The sequence below is a fragment of the Callorhinus ursinus genome, unplaced genomic scaffold, assembly GCF_003265705.2.
Source record: "Callorhinus ursinus isolate GAN/ISIS: 27379988/994484 unplaced genomic scaffold, GSC_fseal_2.0 scaffold5, whole genome shotgun sequence".
NCBI lineage: Eukaryota > Metazoa > Chordata > Mammalia > Carnivora > Otariidae > Callorhinus > Callorhinus ursinus.
The window spans coordinates 70,299,203-70,305,245 of record NW_027397067.1 but is presented as its reverse complement, the minus strand read 5'-3'; the positions used below and the strand labels follow the sequence as shown (position 1 = coordinate 70,305,245).

The window sequence follows — 6,043 nt, the reverse complement described above, 5'->3', positions numbered from 1 at the left end:
GTTATGTAAGAGGAACCAAGTCTGTCCCAAACAACTAATGCCTTCCTCTCACACATGTGGGGAAGGGAGAGATAAAGGGACTTTGGGGGGAAGAAGGGTCCACAAACCTGGAAATCAACACATTGCTTCAGCCTCCACTCCCAAGTCCTGAAGTTTCTGCCTCATTAGTTGCCCACTTCCTCTCTCCCTACATTACTTAGAGCACTGCTTTGTTTGGAGCCTTACCCTTCCTTTCACCGTGTATCGTATTCACGTGACCATTCTCTTGACTCCACAGCACAATGTGGCTGCTCTATCCTAGCACCTCTCATAATATCCTGCACTGGATCATTCTGGTGTGTCTTTCTATGCACCTGTGAGCTGTGGGAGTTGAGGGACCAAGTCTTGAGTAGCTTTAGGTCACTAATATATTGCTTTGGCACCTAGCATGAGTACAAGGACCGTGTTTCCATTCTGAAAGCATAGATACTTATTAGAGAGACTCATTCTATTTTACAATCGAGAATAATAATTTTATCCAGGTACAGTGAAACTCTGGTGTGTTTTAAGAAATCCTATAGCTGTAAATCTCTGAAGATGATGGTCTCCATACTAAAACCTATTTCATTCTGTGAACTGACAACTCATAAAGTTGGAAATACGGTTGGCTATGAAATATATGGAAAAATCCTTAACTTCGTGAGTAGCCAAATAAATATAATGATAAAGCAATTAAAGGGGATTTATACTTACTTATTTTTAAGTAAAATGAGAATATCTAGTGTTGGCAGGAGTCTGGGCACGTAACTATGTTCATCCACTGGTGCTCAAAGTGTTTAAAGCAATCCAGCAGCCTTCCTCTTTCTCTTCGTCCTCCTTTTTCACTTCCTCTTCCCTTCTGTTTCCTGGCTGGTGTCAGGCCCCGGAGGTGGAGGGACTTAGGTGATAGCAGGAAACCTAATGAAGAAACAACGTTAATGGCAATCCTTGAGAATCCGGAAGGCAGTCTACCTAAGCCAACACCAGTCACCATGTCAGGCCTATTCAAGGTTGTAAGCCCTTCAAACAGAAAGTCATCCAAAGAAACCCCAGGGGATAGAGGTTAATTAAATACATAATTAGAATCTGACTTCTGGGAAAGTCCAGGGTGTAGGGGGTGGGGGGGGGGGGGGGGGGGGGGGGGGGGGAGAAGACCAAAAATAAAAATTTACATTTGCATTTTTTTGGTTGTTTGTTTGGCTTCAGGTATTCTAATACCACAAAACTTATCTTTTAAAAGCCAACATGAAGATCATTATAAAAAAAATTTACCATTGGTTGATAATTGCTGGAGACTACTCAGATTCTTCCCTAAGTTTTACACAATTATTGTCAGCTGCTTTTCATCTCTGGGGCCCTTGATTCAGTTAAACTTAGCAGGCACATATTGAGCACCTAGTATATACCAGGCACCATGCTAGGCAACAAGCATATGAAAATGAGTGTGACACCATCCCTGTACATACAGAGCTCCTGGCCCAGCAGGAAGGACAGGCACATAGAGAAAGCATGAGTATAAAATGGGAGGTGTGTCAGAATTGACTTAAGGAGCGTGCATCACAAGAACACAGAGCCAGAAGCAAGCTAGTGTCACCCGGAAGGCCACACACACAAAGCTGATGGCTGGTCTTGAACTTTAAGGAAGAGCAGATGACCAAGCAAAATGGAAAAAGGAAGTAGAGTCCAGATCCAGGTGATGGGATGCACAGAGGGATCTGGAAAAGGCGATGGAGGATTCAAGGACCAGCAGGAGGCTTGGGCATGTAGGCATTGGCTGGGGATGAGAGAGGATTTGAGAGGGTGAGATGAAAATAATGAGCAAGAGGCTCAACTGTTGGTCTAAGACGTTACATTTTTTAGTAGCTCTTATACCCATAGATGATCCTCTGGTCTGCTGGATCCACACAAATCCTGTGAGTGGAATCAGGCAAGTATCATCATCCCCACGTTTACATATGGGGGGCAGGCTCAGAAAGTCTAAGTAAGTGTAGGTGTTAAAGGTTGCACAGCAAATGCAAAGTAAAGCTGAGAGCAGATTCCACACCTTCAGACTAGGATCTAAGTCCTTTATAACATATTACCCATCCTTTGTTCTTTCCTTCCTTCTACAAAGATTTATTGAGTCTCCATAATGACCTAGTTCCTCTGCTGAATATAGTATTCTAGGTCCTAAGGATGGAGGCTTAATCGCCCACAATCTTCTTCTCTGTGTTTATCTTCTTCCTCTTTTAGCACCAGGAGTGTAGTTCATTCTCAGTGGAAACTAGTAGAGAGCCTGGCACAAAGTTAGGACTCATTAAGTGAGCAGTTAATGGGATCGCTGTTGAATGGATAAGTCTAACCCAGTGCATCTCATGACACCTCTCCCAAGAACTATGGGATCTCAACAGAAGGAAAGACATCCACTCTGCAGAACCAGAGGTATGCAGTCCTACGTGGGCTTTGACGTCAAATCATCCAGTTTGAAATCCCAGCTCTGTATGATTTTGAGCAGCTTCCTTAACTTCTCTGAACTTCCGTGTCTTTATATGGAAAATGCAGCAGGACTTGGTTGTAGGGTAAAAGAAAACAGCCTATCACCATCTGGGAGTCGCATGCTAAGCCTGGCATAGCACATTGGCACATAGGAGGTGCTCAACCAACGGCAGCAGTAATTACTGCTGCAAGGCTCGCTGGCAATGGTAGCATCAATTGGAGTTTTATAAGCATGATAGATACGCGGCACGGCTGCCACTAACCAGCATTATGGCTAGAGTATCGCACTCTGAACACAGAGTTCTTTCTCAGACCGAGAGACCCTTTGGAGCTCTTCCCTTCTCCACTGAAATGCCAGGCAGGACCAATTCCTGGCCATGCAGAGCTGCCAAGTTTTACTCTAGGGCTGAGTCATGCTGACTAGAGCCCAGGACAACTCGTGCCACCGTCATTAAAGGGCAGAGGTCTGCAGGCGCCACAAATGTGAGTCTGGATTTTCATCCCCTTGCTACACAGGCCAGAATCACACACACAGGACAGAAAGGTAAACACACGACCCAAGCGTCTATTTGCTCTCAGATTGGTCACTGTGTCCAGCCCCGCTGTCCCCATGCTCCTACCTTCCACACCAAGCCTCAAAGACTGGAAGTGCAGAGGAGGGAAACCTTCAATGTTGATTGATTCAGAGAGAAGCTTGGAGCTTGCGGCCCAGGATTTTTTTTAGATTATATGTAGCATTTTTTGTAAGAACTTGGACAACTCATTCTCTGCAGAGTTTTGACAAGTATGGAAATGTTAATATAGTAACTGAACCCAGAAATATAAGAGAACCCAAACCTAGAAATCCAATAAGTAAAAAATGGAAATAACCTTAATTACCAATAATAAGAAAATGGTTAAGTAAAATTATGGCACACCAGATATCAGAATATAAGCAGTCCCTAAACTGTTTGTTTTAGTGACATCAGAACAAGTCTAAAATATACCATATAAAACACAGATTAGAAAACTTTGCATATAGCATGATTGCAATTATTAAACATATATTAAATATACCAAGAAGGCTACTTCTGTATGGGATTGTAGTACTTACTTATACTTTATGTATATCTTCACTTATACAGTAAATATTTATAACCATTTATATTGAAAATGTTTCAAAAATGTAATAGATAGCTTAAGTAACTTTCAATCACCCTCGCCTTTGAAAGAGTTATGTAAGACCGATGAACTCAGTAAGAACTTGGTTAATAAGCACTTACCCTTGTGAAGTTCTAGTTGGTGCCGTAGATGTGAAGTGGCTAAAGATTGGCGAACAAATTGTTAGTCAAGGGATGTCTTCGTTGCCAAATATTTGGAGAACAGTGTCATATGGAAGGGGAAAAAAACTGGTTTGTGAGTCAGGAAATCAAAGTGTTAATACTAATTCTGCCACTAAATGGCTGTTGAACTTGACTAGTTTATTTTTCTCTATGTTTCAGTTTCCCACTTGTAATAGGAGGGAAAAACGTTCCTTCCTTCTTTCATGTATTCATTTATTCAAGAAATATTTCTTGAGGGTCTACTATAGATCAGGTCCTACTGTAGGTGCTGGGACAGAGTGCAGGACAAAAGCAATGTGGTTTCCCCTCTCAGGGGACTTATATTCCGGTAGAACAGACAAACCATAGACTACTGATCAAATAAATACCTAAGTAAAATAGGATCACATGCTGTGAAGAAATATAAGGCAGGATAAGGAGAAAGAGAGTGGCGTGGAAGGTCTCTAAGGAGGTGATTCGTGAGTGAAACGTAAGAGCAAGCCAGGCTGTTATCCAGGGGGAAGGGTGTCCAGGCAGAAGGAACAGCATGTACAAAAGCCCTGAGGCAGAAGTGTGCCCAGAGTAGAGGGACCCAGCTGAAGGTGGTGGAGATGAAGTCAATTCTTTTCTCCTGCAGTTTAACCAAATAGAGTTCAGCAGAGAGCCTGTTGCAAGCTCAAAATGCTCCCAGTGCTTGAGCTTCAAAGTCCAAGGCCTCCGCACAGGCGGTGCATTTACAGAAACTTCATCAGCCCCACCACGGGACTTTGAAGGCCCGCTGTGCAACTATTAGTTGATCCCACTTAGCAAACAGTGACGCAGTCCCCAGGCATGTTTGTGCCCAAGCAGGTGATGATTTTCTCTCCACTGACTCCAGTCAAGGACTTTCTGCTTCCAGATTTCAGGCTCCAGGTGACGTTGGGCACAGGGGGTCAGGTGGCGAGTGGAACAGGTCATGCGCCAGCCAGGTGACATGATCTGTACCCGGTTCAAATTTCAAAGAGCCCACTTTTCCGCCCATGTGTCAAGCACACAGTTAGTTTGAATGCTGCAAGCAGAGTAAGATGATTCATCAATTTCCAAACCCCTGGGAAAGGAACCTATTGTTTTGATTCTTAAAAAATGTTTTCCTAACCCCTACAGAGATAGCTATAAGTCGGGAAGATAAACTAGGATGCAGTTAAGGGCCAAAAAAAAGAAGCAATTACTGTCATCCATAATTACAAGGCTTATCATTTATTGTGCAGTAATAGTCGCATTTCCAAGCAGACATTATTAATTAGTGAAATAACAAGGCAATTTGCATTCATCTCAGTCCAGAAGAATTCAAACTACTTCAACAGACCAAACATAGGTAACTTAGCCTTATTACTTTTTGTCTTTTTAATAGAAGAGGAAACAAAGGCAGAACACATTGAATGGATAATGAAAAGAGGTAAGTTTATCCAAACCTTTGTAGAAATCAGATTGTCATCCAGGATAACAGTGCATGGCATCAATTTGTAGAGATGTGTTAGAGCATAAAGATGTGCAGGCAGGGAAATTAGGTTAATTTCTCAGGAGCACCATCTGTTTTGACGTGGGACCAAACCTCTCTGAGTCTGTTTCCCTATCCGTGAAATGGGACTGTCAATCCCTGTCTGACATGATTGTTCTACAGAATAAATGAGAAACATGTGTGCCTGAAAAGCAGGCGTGGTTTGTAACATGGATGGATACTGTCCAGATCCCAGCAGAACTGCCACTTAAGGAGGAAGAAGGAGCTCTGAATTAGCCTAGAGTGTTGGGGCTGAATGTTTCTGGAAGAAGGGAAGGAGAGGTGCAGAAGGAAATCCAACTCATCTTAAGGAAAAATGTCAGAAGTCCAGCTGGGTTTCCAGTCTGAGGCATGAGGAGGGATCCTAGGCAGGTCCATTTTCCTGGACCATAAACATGACAGAGCCAGCAGAGTTTGGAACAGAGCGGATGTGCGTCCAATCATCCAATGACTAGCTTCTGGAATGAGGTGGATTTGTGAGAGTGTTTATAGGCCTACTTCTATTGATGTTAGCTTTGTGGCACAGAGAAGTCCTCATGGCTAACACGTTCAGTTTGTACAATGAGAACTTGGGGCATATAATATATATGGAAAGTGACATTCACAGGTACCTTTATGTATTTATGCAGATTTGGAAAACACCTACATTGGACAGGCAGAAGTTGCCCCGGTGACCAAGAGTGTTTCTACCTCTTAGGTTCTTTCTTTCCTT

General features: G+C 42.9%; 1 long non-coding RNA gene across 1 annotated transcript; it reads right to left on the bottom strand.

Moving 5' to 3' along the window:
• Window positions 1-723: 723 nt before the first annotated feature.
• LOC141372768 (uncharacterized) lies at window positions 724-6,043 on the bottom strand. Its single transcript, XR_012378172.1, has 3 exons — window positions 5,978-6,043; window positions 3,756-3,831; window positions 724-936 (listed from the first exon to the last, which is right to left on the bottom strand). It is a non-coding gene; the product is annotated as an uncharacterized lncRNA (long non-coding RNA).